The sequence below is a fragment of the Crocuta crocuta genome, unplaced genomic scaffold (genome assembly GCF_008692635.1).
Source record: "Crocuta crocuta isolate KB4526 unplaced genomic scaffold, BGI_CrCroc_1.0 scaffold80, whole genome shotgun sequence".
Classification (NCBI taxonomy): Eukaryota; Metazoa; Chordata; class Mammalia; order Carnivora; family Hyaenidae; genus Crocuta; species Crocuta crocuta.
This window is the reverse complement of record NW_027527559.1, coordinates 3243488-3259614: the sequence shown is the minus strand read 5'-3', so window position 1 is coordinate 3259614 and position 16127 is coordinate 3243488. Positions and strand designations below refer to the sequence as shown.

Sequence of the window (16127 nt, the reverse complement as noted above, 5' to 3'; positions counted from 1 at the left end):
CGCCGCGCTGGTCCCAGCAGGTGACTGCGTTCCTAAGGCAAGCTGATTCCTGGGGTGCACGGAACACGCGACTCTACTCATGGGCCACATGACCACATGCTTAACTTTCCTTAGGCCACACAGCACCTTAGACCCCTCCACCCACCGTCCTTCCCTCGGGGTCACACTTGCCTCGTGCTCTGAGGGGTCCCTCAGCCACTCTCCCAGCTGCCTCTCCATTTTTTGCTCACAAGCACTTCCTAATAGAATGTTCATTCATTTAACCCCATCTTGGCATCTGGCTCTTAGAGGACCCAGTGCCAGCACAGGAAAAGGCTTAAAAAAATCCCCAGGATGATGATAAAGGAAGATTCCAGCTATGCACCAGGCCTAGGAAGCAACTGGCCAAGCCCACTGCAGGAGGGAAGGCTGCAGAAAAGATGAAAATGACGAAAACCTGGGGTGCCCAGGTGCCTCAGTCAGTTAAGCGACCGACTCTTGATTTCAGCTCAGGCCATAATCTCACAGATCGCGAGTTTGAGCCCTATGTTGGGCTCTGTGCTGACAGTGCAGAGCCTGCTTGGAATTCTCTTCTCTCTGCCTCTCCCTACTCTCAGAATAAATAAATACACGTTTTTAAAAAGTACAACATATTGGTGAGTATTTTAGTAGGCTGAAAGGAAGGGAAATGTGGGGAGAAGGGTGGTGAGTGGCGTGAGAAATGTCACGCAAGAGTTTAACACACCACATATGAAACTGAATGGTCACGAATGACAGTATAGGCATTTTGTTTGGAAATATGGAATTAAATATGAAAGGGAAAGCTGAAAGAATTAAAAGTGGTCATTTCTGGTGAGAAAGAGTAGAGATTGGTACCACTACCTCCTAATAACACTTGTAGATTTTTATGTATAATTTTGGTATAGAGTGTAAATGAAAAATAATTATTAAACATTAGATTGCATAAATGACAATCATGTGGAAATAATAATTTGTAAACAATCTATGTAAATAAATAGCTGATTCATAAAAACTAAAAATGTGAATGAAAATGAAGACATTTCATTTCAGAATTAATTAAATGAGGGACACCTGGGTGTCTCAGTCGGTTAAGCCTCCGACTTCAGCTCAGGTCATAATCTCACGGTTCATGGGTTCAAGCCCTGAATCTGGCTCTGTGCTGACAGCGTGGAGCCTGGAGCTTGCTTCAGATTCTGTGTCTCCCTCTCTGTCTGCTCCTCCCCTGCTCACACTCTGCCTCTCTGTCGTTCTAAAAATTAAACATTAAAAAAAGAAATTAAAAAATAAAGTCCCCATAAAAAAGAATTAAATGAAGGTTAAAAAAGAAAAAGCAATGATATCACTTCTAGATACATACCCAAGAGAACTGAAAATATGTCTACACCAAAACTTGTATACAACGTTCATATCAGCGTTTTTTGTGATACCTTTTAAAAAGAGTTATGAACTCAAGTGTCTATCAACTGAAGAATGGATAAATAAAATGTGGTATATCATGTAATGGAATATTATTTAGCAATAAGAAAGAATGGAATTTTGATACAAGCTACAACATGGGTGAATCTTGAAAACATGATGCTGGAGTGCCTGGGTGACTGGTTAAGCGTCCAACTTCAGCTCAGATCATAATCTTGCAGTTTGTGAGTTCAAGCCCTGTGTCAGTCTTGTGTTGGATTCTGTGTCTCCCTCTCTCTGCCCCTTGCCCTCTCTGTCTCTGTCTCTCACAAGTAAACATTAAGAAAAAAATTTTTTAAAGAAAAAACAGGACTTTCTTGTCATGGGTGGCTGAATGGAAGGAGCCAGTCACAAAAGGCCCCATACCATATGAATCTATCTGTATGAAACGTCCAGAATTGGCAAATCCACAGGAGCAGAAGATAACATAGCATTAATTAGTATGAGTCGCTGAAGCCTGGTGGAGGAGAAAATAGGGAGTTTCAGCTAATGGGAATGGAGTTATTTTATAAAGTTATTAAAATATTCTAAAGTTAAATAGTGATGATGAATGAACAATTCTGCTATTGTATTAAAAACCACTGAATTGTGGGGCACTTGGGTGGCTCAGTTGGTTAAGCGTCTGACTCTTGATTTCAGTTCAGGTCATGATCTTGAGGCTTTGTGAAACTGAGCCCCACGTCAGGCTCTGCACTGACAGCATGGAGCCTGCTTGCGACTCTCTCTCTCCCTTTATTTCTGCTCCTCCCCCACTAGTGCTCCTCTCTCTCTCTCAAAATGAATAAACTTAAAAAAAAAAAAACTACCGCAGAATCTGTTTCATCAACATAGACAAGTAGAATTATTTTCTCCTTTGCTTGAGGAAAACCACCACCCCCACCACAACAAAAACGATTAAAGCCACAGGCTTAGCAAGTAGGTACTGCATTTCTGGGAGAATCTAGTTGATCTACCCTTTTTGTCTAGCCTGCGTCCTAAATGTGTGTGTTGCCTGAAATAAGTAAGGTTTTCACATAGCTTTTTACCAAATGGATTGGGAAGGCAAAAATATCATCAAAGCCCCCGAGATGCTATCAGAGCGTTATGAGAAGAGACTTGGAAGGGGCACCTGGCTCAGAAGCCGAGGGGATCTTTCATCCAAATGAATCATGAGCCAGAAGCATCACATTAAATGGAAGAAAATGAAATCATCCTCTTAAATAAAACTATCTCCTTTCCAGTTTATTTCCATGACAAACAAGCTAGAAATTACATGGGATTTAATTGGCAAGGTTAGTTTTTTAATCATTTGAGTCATGTTTGTGAGTCAGATATAAACAAAAGGTAATCTCTTCCCAGAAACATCTGCTCGCTGTTCTTCTCCTACATAGAGCTTTCGTTGACAGAGGAGCTCACGCACCTTCGTCTTTCAGCTTTGGCACCTAAATAAGCACCAGATAAAACACAAACATTTTTTAGAAACTTCTAAGGAAAATAAAAACAAAAACAAGAATCACTGAAAGGAATAGGGCATTTAAGCACCTCATTTCAGCTGTTGTAAGGCAGGAGCGTGCTTCTCCTCCCAGCGAAACTCTCTTCAGTCTATTTTATTGTTATGAATTTGAAATGCTAACCCAGTGTTAAAGTCTACATATTGTATCCACACTCTTGTTAAAATAACTTTAGCATACTTCTAAATGTTTCTATTCAGGTATACTACTTTGAGAATTTCCTACTTTTTTTTTTTAAAGGTTTATTTTTGAGACAGAAAGTGAACGTGGTGGGGGAGGGGCAGAAAGAGAGAGGGAGAGAGAGAGAATCTCAAGCAGGCTCTGGCTGTCGGCACAGAGCCAGACACGGGGCTCTGTCCCATGAACCGTGAGACCCTGACCTGAGCCGAAACCAGGACTTAGACGCTTAACCAGCTGAGCCCCCAGGCGCCCTGAGAATTTCCACTTTCACAGAGTGATCATTTGTATGTCCTATAGTTTCCAGAATACATTTAGTTTTAAGGTAAAATTCAAACTTCCTATTAATGAAATATTTTGATTCAACTTTTTTTTATTCACTTAGAGCGCGCGCTTGCGCGCACATACACACACACACGCACACACACACACAAGTGGGGGAGAGGCAGAGAGAGAGAAGGAGAGAGAATCCTAAGCAGGCTCCACACCGTCAGCACAAAGCCCCATGTAGGGCCCAAACTCACAAATGAGATCAGGACCTGAGCTGAAGTTGGACGCTTAACTGACTGAGCCACCCAGGCGCCCCTTGATATAACTCTTTAAAGTTAAAGCAGTCAAACAAAAATAATTTAAGTGATCGTTCGGTTAACATCTATGACCTGACAGCAGATGCAAGTACCCAACAATGGAGAGGCAGGAAAGCACCGACTAAAGACCCCTGAACTGTGTGGAGGACTGCGTTCTGTCAAGCTGTCCTCAACTAAAGAACTCCAGATAATTTTTCAGAAGGAAACAGTGATGTGTAGTCATGGGCAGCTTTTGAACAAGGTGCAGTAATGACAATTTCTTGACTTTTATAATTAATGTCGATTGACGTTGACGATGATAATTTAATGACAGTGTGTTGAGCACTTATCACATTCCAGGCACTCTGACAGACACGGTCTAAGGCTCTCAAAACCTTGTAATGTAGGTGGGATAATTGCTCCCATTTAACAGATGGGAACGGTGAAGCATAGAGAATTTGAGAAAGTTGCCCAAAGCCACACAGAGGGTATGATAAGCTGGAATTCTAACCAGAATTTCTGACCCCAGAACTTATACTCTTAACTATTATACTACCTTTTAAAATTTGGAATGAATTTTCCCTTGACCCATATTGTCACCACCATCAGTCCGCAAAAGCCTAGAAATGTGTCTAGACAATAGACCAGACACCCATACCTGGATTCTATTGACAGATGAGCCAATGCAGACACAGAAGGAATTGATAGCGTAAAGGAATTTGTCAGTACCTTGAGGGGAAAAAAGGGATTTCAAATGTTTCAAAGCCAAAGAATCCTCTTTACGAGTAGAATCTTCTCTGGCACTTGAATAAGTGGTGCTGGTCTAACTACAGTAGGAAGCAAAAGCCACGCTCCCCTTCCTCCCTCCCCAGCAGCCCCAGACACTTCCCCAAGGTGCAGCGTCCCGTGGGAGACAGCCTGAAGTCACTGAGGCAGCAGGAGACAGCCAGAGACCCAGCAGACCTCATTTTCCAAAAATCATTGGACAGAGTATTTTATGAGGTTCTCATAGATAAAGTATGATACAGTTAAGTAACCGTACATTCATGTTCCCATCTCTAATGGGAGGACTTTGCATCTTGGGCCTGTTGCCTTCAACATTTTTCATCCATAACTTGGTCACCGAAGGTTTACCTAGGAAACAAAATGGAAAACAGCTGCAAATTACCACCAAACATAATCAAAGAAAGCATTAGCTGCAAGTGCTTCAGGAATACACATTTTTAAATCCCAACTATTTTCCCTAGAAATCTTTTCTGAAGCACCCAAAATTTTGTCTTAAATTCAAGAAACCCCATAGGTAACTTACCTCCCTCCTAGCACAGAGTTAATTTTACAAATGTTTGAATTCCTGCCCTGCTCCTCAGGCTGCAGAAATGGATTGCTCACAAAACCACAAGGTTGCAAAACCAAAATTAAAAGAACAGGAAACTAACCTTCAAGAAGCCAAGGTGAACTGCAAATTAGTAGCCTAGAAACATATACTAAAACCAGTGTAAGGAGCCAAGAATATAAACCCTGGGAGACAGGTGTTAACTGATCCATGGATCACAGGGAGAGGTCTGGGGCAGATCTGTCCTTTGTTTTGCTGACAGAAGCTGGCCAGGGTGTGGAGCATGGCTGACAGCCAAGTTTAAAGGTCCAGAGTGGGAATAGACCCAATCCTCTCCTAGGTATGGTAGAATCAGTATTTTCCTGGTCAGCCCATTGGGCAGTTGTGAAAAGTTCCAGGCTATTCTGGAAGTGAATGAGTTTTCAGATGACCTCTTTCAGCTTCTAAGCACTCTTAAAAATACACTAAGTACTTGAACTGAGTTGGTGTCAAAAGCAATCTAGGAGTGCCTGGGTGGCTCAGGCAGTTGAGACCTGACTCTTGATTTTGGCTCAGGTCATGATACCAGAGTTGTGGGATTGAGCCCCATGTCAGGGTCTGTGCTGGGCATGGAGCCTACCTGGGATTCTCTCACTCCCCCTGCCCCTCCCCCACTAGTGTGTGCGTGATCTCTTGCTGTCTCTCAAAAAAAATTTATTAAAAGATAATCTAATGCTTTTCCCCTCTGATGTGGTTACGCATCTCAGATTAAGAGAGTGTGAGGCAGAGGGCAAGGTCAACTGGCCAAGTGCAGCCAAGAAGTGGTGAGACATGGCAGGCGGCCATGGAAGACTAGCTGATGCCGTCTCTTGGTTTTATGGGAAGGCAGTGTCTGTGTGTTGGAAAGAGAAGCCCAGATATTAATAGGTCTACACTTTGCACTATTAGTGCCAGCTGAATGGTATTAACTCACCTAATAGAACTAAGTAATAACCCATGGAAAATGTTTCGAGCAATGCCTGGTAAAACGGTACATGTTCCAAAATATTAGCTATTACAGTTGGCCCTTAGACAACGTGGATTTGAACTGTGTGGGTCCACTTATACATGATTTGGTAAGTATAGTACAGCAATTGCTATGGATGCATTTTCTGTTCCTTTTGATTTTGTGAATAACATTTTCTTCTTTATAGCTGACTTTACCATAAGAATAAGGAACATGATACATACATACAAAGTATGTGTGAATTGGCTGTTTATATGATGGGCAAGACTTCCAGTCAACAGTATGCTATTAGTAATTAAGTTTTGAGGGAGTCAAATGTTGTAAGTGGATTTCTGATTGTGCAGGGCACTGGCACCTCGAAGCCCCACACTGCTCAAGTGCCAGCTGGTGATTATTATACTCTCATCGTGTGATCACCGTTTCCTCTTGGCATTAACCTGCCTCCTGCCAACCCTCTTCAGGTACCGGCCAGCCCCTGGGTGGGGGTGTTGAGAGATCACGGAACCATGAACTGGGAGTGTTTCAGCCCGAGTCTGGAATCAGGGCAGGGGTAGGTCTAGAAAGTGTGTAAATGCCATCCTAAACCTTGAACTCAACGGGTACGGTGTATCTTCTGTTAATTGCCCTCTCTGGACCAAATGAACGGCGATGCTTCTATAGGCCTAGGCTCTGGGGAGTCTGTCTAGGCTGGAGATGGGAATACGTAAGCACAGGTTATGATGCAGGCTGCTCATTAAACTAATGTCTCCCTAATGGCAGTACAGAAAGAACACTAGGGAGATAGAGCATCTGATGAAATCTCTACAAGTTTGCAGCTACCTAAGTGTGGTGGAAACACTTCATTTTGGACTTGGATAGGGAATATACAGCTCACATCCTGGCCACCAGCTCTGTTTCAAAATGAGCCCAGTTTAGGGGATCTCTTTCACTCTTTCAGGCAGAGTTTGAAAAGATCCTCTGGTAAGTAACCTTTGTTTAGGATTGAAAGCTCACGTGGGTTGGGAAGCTGGGATGGAGGGGTAGGTTGTACGGCAGCTTGTGGGAGCCGTAGGTAACGCTATTGGCAGAAGTCAGAGGGAAAGGAAGTGGAGGATGGAGGTTTCCAAGCAACGGAGACTGAAACCTAGAAACACAGGCAACAAATGAGGAAACTGCCACCCGCAGAATCCATCCCATCAATCACTCCTGGGGACAGTTCTGCAGACCCCCGCACCCCTGGCAGACCCATCCCTCCCAGGCCCTCCACAGAGCCCCCCGTGGTCTTCAGCAGACCCCTTCGGCCCCAAAAGACCACCACCCCACCCCACCCCGCCTGTGGCCCCCAGAAGAAACGGTCCACCAGCAAAAGCTACCTCTTCCAGAGAAGATTTTGGGTTTAATGAGCAGCTGGACCACAACTTCCAGTATATTCTAGTCTTTTCCTTATTATGAGTTTTATAAATAACAGGATCATCATTACATAACTTTTCTTAGCTCCTTCTTTTTGCCTAACTATATATCTGGAAGCTCTTTCCAGATCAATAAATAATGTTTAATCAGATGCTCATTCATGCAGCAAATAGTCACAGGGCATGTACCCCGTGTCAGGTGCTGTCCCAGGCACCAAAGATGGGGTGCTGAGTACCACAGAGTGGGGTCCTGGTCTCAAGGAGATGGCAGGCTGGTGGCAGGAGAAAGTAAGTAAACAATCAGCAGAGGCTGAGACCGCAGGGCTAAGAGGTGCCGTGCAAATAATTGAAATAAGGTGATAAGCAGGGCGCCCGGCTGGCTCAGTGGGTAGAGCATCCTACTCTTGATCCCAGAGTTGTGAGTTCAAGACCCACACACTGGGCTGGAGCCTACTTAAAAAATAAATGAAATAAGGTGATGTGATTGCATGTCTAAGACAACCCTCAGTTGGATGGTCAGAGAGGGTCTTGAGCTGACATCAAACTACCAGAGTCAGCCATGCAGTGACTAAGAATACTGCAAATAGAAGGTGGGTGCAAAAGCCTAAGGCAGAAATAAGCTCGCCCCATGTAAGAAACGGCGAGAAGGCCAGAGCCACCGAGTACTGAGCCCAAACAGAGATGAGGTCAGGAGATGAGGACGGCCTGGGTCCCCCCAGCAGAGGAGAGAGGGGTGTGGCCTTCTACTCCAAATGTGAAGGGAAGCCACTGGAGTTTATTTTATATGAAAGGCGTGTGTGTCATCTTGACGGAGGTATCATTCGCACACCGTAAAATCCTCCAATTTTAAGTCCAAATTTAATTTTAAAAACATACACAGTTGTATAATCTACACCATGATCTAGGATGTAAAACTTTCAACGCTTACTTTCCTCCTGCCCCCTGAGCCGTTCCCCTCCAGCCTGCTGTCACTAGAATTTCAACTTCTGGAGAATGTCAGGTCAGTGGAATCACACAGTGAAGACAACTGCATAATTTGTAGGGCCCAGTGCAAAATAAAACTGTGAGGCCCATAGTTTAGAAATTATAAATTTTAAGGCTTCAGGCACCAAACTGGCCCAGTCAGTGGAGTATGCGACGTTCGATCCCGGGGTCATGAGTTTGAGCTCCATGTTGGGTAAGGAGATTACTAAAACTACGTAAACTTTACAAAGAAGGGTTTTAAGGCTTCAAAGCAGAGTGTTAAGCCAAGCACAGGGGGCCCTTTGGAGCACGGGGCCAGGGAGCCAGCCCTCTACTCAGCATCTGGTTTCTTTGTAGGGGGCAGCTTTCCCTTGCGTGGGGGTGCCATGGCACCCCGTCTGTGCCGAGGGGCACTCCCTGTGGGAAGATCCACAACTGATGCGTCCACAAAGCGGGTGGACATGGATGGCATTTCCCAGCTGGGAGCCCTTATGAATAAAACTCCCATGGACGCTCAAGTTCAGTCTTTGATGTCTTTTGAGACCAAGAAAGTTTTTGTTTTTGTTTTTGTTTTGACGAAGTGAAGTCCAACTTACCCATTTTTTTAAGGTTCACACATCTCGTGTTTTATCTAAGAAATCTTCGCCTACCCCAAGGCAACGACATTTCCTCCCACAATTCCTTTCAGGAGTTTGTGATTGCAGGTTCACCTTTAGGGCTAAGCCCCACTTAAGGTAGTTTTGTGTATGGTGCAAGGTCTGCCTGAGTCCCTTTGTGTGGATAGTCTCGTGTTCAGCGGCACCTGTTGAAGGGCCACCCTTTCTGCACCGAACTCTGTGCCTTACATTAGGGCTGGGGTCCAGGGAACGGCTTGAACCGGAGAAGTGACCATCCAGCAACGTCATGCAGCTGCTATGAGAATGGGCCCTTGGAAGTGCAGGCAGAGAACCGGTTAGAACCAGTTAGTGCAGGTGAGATGTGATGGGAGCTTGCTGGTTGGGGCAGGGGAACAAGATCTCCCTAGGCTTTAGTTGCTGCTTCCCCAGTGACCAGCAGTGCTGAGCTTTCTTCATGTGCTCATTCGCCATCGAGCATCATCTTTGGTGAAGTTCAAGCCACGGGTTTACTTCGATTTTACATTGAGTTTTAGGGCTCTGTCTAAGCAGAGGGGTGACCAGATCCTTTAACAAGGGCATGCAGCCGATGTCAGAATGGATTATAATGAAGCAAAAGTAGAATCTGGTCAATTGGGAGACGATTTACAGTCCAGGTGAGAAATAACAAAGGGCTGCCCTGGGGGGTGAGAGCGCAGTGGACAGGTTTGGAATATGTCTTACAAACAGAGTTGATAAAGCCGTTGGTAGATTGCTGTGAAAGATAATGGAAAGGTGAGAATCTAAGGTAATTCTGATATTTGGGACTTAAATTACAAAGCAGATGGAGACGCTATTGAGGAGGATGGAAAACACTAGAAAGTGGTAGGGCAGCAGTGGGAGGCGGCCTGCTTGGGCCGTGTTACATGGGGTGCTCCTCAGATCCACTCGGGATGCTAAGGAAGATTCCAGAGACACGTCAGAGCCATGGTGCCCGGAGCATCGGGCTAGCTCAGTCAAACAGGCAGCTCTTGACCTCAGGATTTTAAGTTCAAGTTCGATTGTAAGTTGGGTGTACAGATTCCTTAAAAATAAAATCTTAAAAAAGAACAACTGGCATATAGAGAGTATTTAAAACTAAGCTGTTTTGTATGAAATTGTGTGTCCCCCTACAAAAGCCCAGCCCCCAATGTGATTGTTTTTGGAGATAAAGCCTTTAAGGAAGTAATTCAAGTTAAATGAAGTCATAAGGGTGGGGCTCTAGGCCAAAAGAATTAATGTCCTTATAAGGAGAAGAACTTTTACACAATTCCTAAAAGGGTGAGAAAGAAGAGGATAAAGAAGAAACCAGAAGATTTAAAAACTTTGGAGGTCACAAATGACCTTGACAGGAGCCGTCTAAGCAGACAGAAATTTGACTGGAGCAGAGGGAGGAGAAAATGTGACCTCAGACAGTGACTGCAGGCCAGTCCAGCAGGTGCTCTGCTGTGAAGTCAAGCCGAGCGTCAGGGTCATAGCCAGAAGGGACGGGAGTCTCCAAAAAAGATTTTATGGTTTTGTTTTTGTTTGCTTTGCTTTTAGGGTTGGAGATAATAGTGCCTATGTGTGTGAATGATCAGCTAGAGAAGATCCTGTAGAGAATCAAGTAGAAAGAATCCATGCAGGAGAGGGAAAGAAATGCAGGAGGTAAGTCCTTGAGGAAGTAGAGGGGACAGAATCCAAGTGAAGGTTTGATGTTTGATGGAGTGCGGGGAGGGGCGACTCACGCAGGCTGACAGAGTGGATGGTACGGTAATGATGGGATTCTAATTGCTTCGATTTTGCTCATTCAGATATGCGGCAAGGTTGCGGGCTCCGGTGGGGGGGTGGGTAGAAGGTAGAGTTTAGGGGTGATGGATGAAGCCCTAGTGCAGAGTTTGGGGAAGTGGGAAAAAGAACATACTAGAGACATCTCATGGGATTGCAGCAATGCTGAGTCCAGGGAGGAAAGTCTTCCCAGCAGGCTTCCGGCTGACTTAACCTTCTACTTTGACAGCGGAAACTGGACTCCCATTTACCCCGAAATGGGGGCCCGGAGCTGCCTTCATCGAAGACATTGGATCTCTGCACAATCTGAAAACGTAACTATGAACCTGTTAGCAGGGAGGGGGCTGAGCGGGCTTTGGGGTCAGCAACCACAGTGCCGCCATCCTTCACCAGACTGGTAAGTGAAGGACCTTCTTGTTTTAAATTACACTTTTCCATTATTATTAGAAATGTTGGGGTTTTTCCCCATTTTGCTTGGTTATTTAATTTATCTTTTGTGAATTGGTTGTTCAAATATTTCACCCCATTTTCTATTTTCAAACTGACCTTTATGAGCCATTTATATATTCAGGATAGCAATCCTTAATCTATTTTATTTATTTCCAAATATATTTTTCCAATTATCATTTGAGTTTCTTTTTTGGTTATGGTGTTTTACATGTGCATATGTTTCTAATCTTTTCATCTAAATCTGTCAGTCTTTCTTTCCTGAGTATCATGTTTAAAAAGAATGCCCCCGGGTTACTCCTGTGGTATCATGCTTTAAAGGAAAACCCCAAGATTTTATAAATATTTATATATTTTTATAGTAATTTTATGGTTGCATTATACATATATAGATATATCTGTAACCCACCTGGAAACTGTTACACAGTATGAGGTAGAGATTTGATTTTCCCCTGACATGTTTAGCCATTTGCCTCAGTGCAGTTTTGATCATGTTATCCTTTAAATACTATCAGTATTCTCCCTACCCTTCAAACTGCACCTCTAAACAATATCCAGATTTCCTATCCTGGCCTTCAAAGTGTTCAGTGGCCTGATTCTTCTTTTTTTTTTTTTTCCTGCCAGATTTCATGGACGCTGTGTTTCTCCTACTCATTTTCAAGCTGTTTTCAGATGAGACTTGATTGGTACCTAAAGCCCTCTCTAGCTATAAACCAAACCCTAGTCTTGGGTCTGGGGAAACAGCACATTTGGGACCTGTATATGATGGAGTATAAAAGCATAAGGAGGGGCCCCTGCATGGCTCAGTCAGTTATGTGTCTGACTTTTGATTTTGGGTCAGGTCATGATCTCATGGTTTGTGGGATCAAGCCTCAAATCAGACTCTGTGCTGATAGCAAGGAACCTACTTGAGATTCTCTCTCTCTCCCTCTCTCTGCCCCTCCCCTGCTCTCTCTCTCTCTTTCTCAAAATAAATAAATAAACTTAACAAAAAACAGAAGGAGATCTTGATATTTGCCATGACATGGATGGAGCTACAGAGTATTATTCTCAGTGAAACAAGCCAAAGAAACACAAATACCACATACGATTTCACTCATGTGGAATTTAAGGAACAAAACAAATGATCATGGGGGGATAAAAGAGCGAGGCAAACCAAGAACCATACTCTTCACCACAGAGAACACAACTGATGGTCGTCAGAGTGGGGTGGATGGGTGTCAGGGCAAACAGGTGATGGGGATTAAGCTGTGTACTTGTGATAAGCACAGGGTGATGTATCTCCGTGTTGAATCACTATATTGTACACCTTAAACTAATATCACACTATATGTTAACTGGAGTTTAAATAAAAACTCACAAGAGTATGTGTAAGATTGGGAAACCATATGGAAAATAATGAAAAGAGCTTTAAAAAAAAAATGTATTGAGGGGCTCCTGGGTGGCTCAGTCAGTTAAGCATCTGACTCTTGATCTCAGCTCAGGTCATGACCTCAGAGTCTTGAGTTCAAGCCCTGTGTTGGGCTCCATGCTGGATGTGGAGCCTACTTAAAAAGGTTTTTTTTGAGGGGCACCTGGGTGGTTCAGTTGGTTAAGCATCCAACTTCACATCAGGGCATGATCTCACTGTTCATGGGTTTGAGCCCCTCATCAGGCTCTGTGTTGACAGCTTACAGCCTGGAACCTAGTTCGGATTCTTTATCTCCCTCTCTGTCTGCCCCTAACCCACTCAATCTCAATCTCTCTCTCTCTCTCTCTCTCTCTCTCAAAGATAAATAAATATTTAAAAAAATTTTTTGAAAAAGAAAGGTACAAAAAAAATCAATTGGACTTCATTAAAATTAAGAATTTGTGAGTATCAAAGCTACGAGCAAGCTATAGACAAAAGGGATAATCATTGTGGGGCACCTGCATGGCTCAGTTGATTGAGCGTCTGACTCTTTGATTTTGGCTCAGGTCATATCTCAATGTTTGTGGGTTTGAGCCCTACTGTGGGCTTTGTGCTGACAGCATGGAGCCTGCTTGGGATCCTCTCTCTCCCTCTCACTCTGCCCTTCCCCTGCTTGAGTCCTCTCTCTCTCTAAACAAATCAGTAATCTTAAAAAAAAAAAAAAAGAGAAAAAAGAAAATATTTGCAATGCATGTATTTGGCAATGGACTTATATCCAGAGTAAATAATCATTTTCCAAAAATAAATTTTAAAAGATGGACAACTCTTCGGGGACAAAACACTTAAACAGGCACTTCACTAAAGAAAATATCCAAATGGCCAAAACACATAAAAATTGCTCAACAACTATCAAGGAAATGCAAATTAAGAATCACAATGAGAGGGGCGCCTGGGTGGCGTAGTCGGTTAAGCATCCGACTTTCGCTTAGGTCATGATCTCGCGGTTCGTGGGTTCGAGCCCCGCGTCAGGCTCTGTGCTGACTGCCAGCTCAGAGCCTAGAGTCTGTTTCAGAGTCTGTGACTCCCTCTCTCTCTGACCCTCCCCTGCTCATGCTGTCTCTCTCTCTCCTAGAAATAAAACATTTTTTAAAAATTAAAAGAATCACAATGAGAAATATAACTTCACCAGAAAGCCTAAATTTTTTTTAAAAAAAAACTGACCATAGTATGTGTTGGCAAGAATGTAGAACTGGAAATTTCATGTGAGCTGGTTGGAGTGCGAACTGATCTACTTTAGAAGATGCTCTGGCAGTATCTAGTCAAACAAGACCTACTAATGCCCTATGACTGAGCACCTGCCGTGCTGTGTATACTTCCAAAAGGAGTACATGTGAATTCATCAAAAGACATGCTCCACACGTCCATAGCTGCTTTCGGCATAGCCTCAAACTGTATACACCCAAAAGGATCAGCTGTGGCATAGAGATGCGATAGAAAACTAATCAACAATGAAAGACTGTGCCTAGCCTCCTCAACTCACAACAGTTAGACCCACTGTAAACTGACATCCCTTTAGACCCACTGTAAATTGAAAATACCATGAGTCAAAAATACATTTAATGCACATAACCAGGGGCGCCTGGGTGGCTTGGTGAATTGAACATCTGACTCTTGATTTTGGCTAAGGTCATGACCTCACGCTCCTGACACCGAGCCCCAATTTGGGCTCCTTGCTGGGTGTGGAGCCTGCTTGGGATTCTCTCTTCTCTTCCCTCTGCCCATCCCCAGCTCTCTCTCTCTGCTTCAATAAACAGACGAAAAACATGTAACCTACCAATTATCATTGCTTAGGCTAGGATACCTTAACCATGCTCAGAGCACTTACATTAGCCTAAAATTGGGCAAAAGCATCCAACGCAAAGCCTACTTTATAATAAACTGTTGAATATCTCATACAACTTATTACACACTGTAGTGAAAGTGAAAAACAGAGTGGTTGCATGTGTAGAGAATGGTTGTGAGTCTATGGGTTTTTTACCCTCGTGACCATGGGACTGATGTAGCTGTGGGTGCAGCCTCGGCGCAGCAGCATAGGATGATCAGAGCACGTACTGCTAGGCCAGGAAAAGATCAAAATTCAAAATCCCAAGTACAGTTTCTACTAAATGCATATTGCTTCTGCATCCTCCTAAAGTTGAAAAACCGTTAAGTTGAACCATCACAAATCTAGGCCTCACTGCTATTAGATGAAACAAAACCATGAAAACCAGACACAAAAGTTAGTTTACACCAGAAGATAGGAAGTATGTGTTCCAGGGCACCTGGCTCAGTTGGTAAAACAATAAGACTCTAGATCTTGGGGTTGTAAATTTGAGCCCCTTGTAGGATGCAGAGATTACTTAAAAGTCGATCTTTAAGAATTTTTTTAAATAATGAAAAGGAGCACCTGCACTGCTCAGTCAGTCAAGGGTCTGACTCTTGATTTTGGCTCAGGTCATGATCTCATGCTTCATGAGTTCAAGCTTCACATTGGGCTCTGCACTGATACCACAGAGGCTACTTGCAGTCTCTCTCTGCCCCTCTCCTACTCGCACTCTCTCTCAAAATAAATAAATAAACATCAAAAATAAAACTAAATTCTGGTATGCCAATTCAAATGTGATGGTTAGTGAGTGCAATGAAATGTCAGTATATTCAGAGGAAACTGATCACTCATGTTGACAAACTTATAAAAACTAAGGAAACTTTAAATTAGGAGTGTCATGTTCCCACTCTTAATACTTAATGTTACTTAATAAAGTACTTTTCAGGAAAATTGTACACAAAATACTTATCTTTGAAACTATACTTTTAGTATATTTTAGTTCAATCTTTTGGTTTTTATTGTTCTACTTTCTTCATTAGACATTTATGTTAAATCTGAGTCTTTCAGAGAGCCTGGGTGGATCGGTCAGTTGAGCATCCGACTTCAGCTCAGATCATGATCTCATCATGGTTTGTGAGTTTGAATCCCACGTATGGTTTGCTATCAGCACAAAGCCTGCTTTGGATCCTTTGTTCCTCTTTCCATTTACCCCGCCCCTGCTCACTCTCTCTCTCTCAAAATTAACTTAAAGAAAGATTGTTAAAAATATAATAAATTTTAAAAAGTATGTGTTTCTATCAGCCAACATGGTCTATTGGAGTCTTTAGCCTTCAGATGTAAATCAAAAAAAAAAAAAGAGAGAGATGGTAAAAGAGAATAGTTTTCCAAGTAGTCATATAGACATGCGTCTTCCAAAATAAGCCTAATTAATTGAAAATAATGTTGTCTTCATAAATGTTTGAGTCATAAAGCTTAGATAACTATAAATCCAAGCTAGCAGGTTTGAGATTAGGAAATTAACCTGTGCTGAGGAATTATGATTAGGGGTCAACTGCACTGAGTACGCACCTGTACTTTCTCTCTGCGTCACCCCTTTCCCCAGGGAAGCCCCTGGCGGAGACAGGGTCTCTCCAGCTCCCCTCCAGCTCCCCACGGCCGCAGCATAGCAC

The 16127-nt window shown here is 43.2% G+C and overlaps 2 long non-coding RNA genes across 2 annotated transcripts in view; one reads left to right on the top strand and one right to left on the bottom strand.

The window, feature by feature from the left end:
- The window catches only part of LOC144236159 (uncharacterized), a 20420-nt gene extending 4662 nt beyond the window's left edge, over positions 1-15758 (top strand). Inside the window, exons 2-4 of the long non-coding RNA XR_013336431.1 lie at positions 10532-10636; positions 10986-11153; positions 11828-15758. This is a non-coding gene — a long non-coding RNA (uncharacterized LOC144236159). The remainder of the gene's footprint in view (positions 1-10531; positions 10637-10985; positions 11154-11827) is intronic.
- On the bottom strand, positions 2651-4818 carry LOC144236167 (uncharacterized). Its single transcript, XR_013336432.1, has 2 exons — positions 4731-4818; positions 2651-2876 (listed from the first exon to the last, which is right to left on the bottom strand). It is a non-coding gene; the product is annotated as an uncharacterized LOC144236167 (long non-coding RNA).
- Positions 15759-16127: the final 369 nt, after the last annotated feature.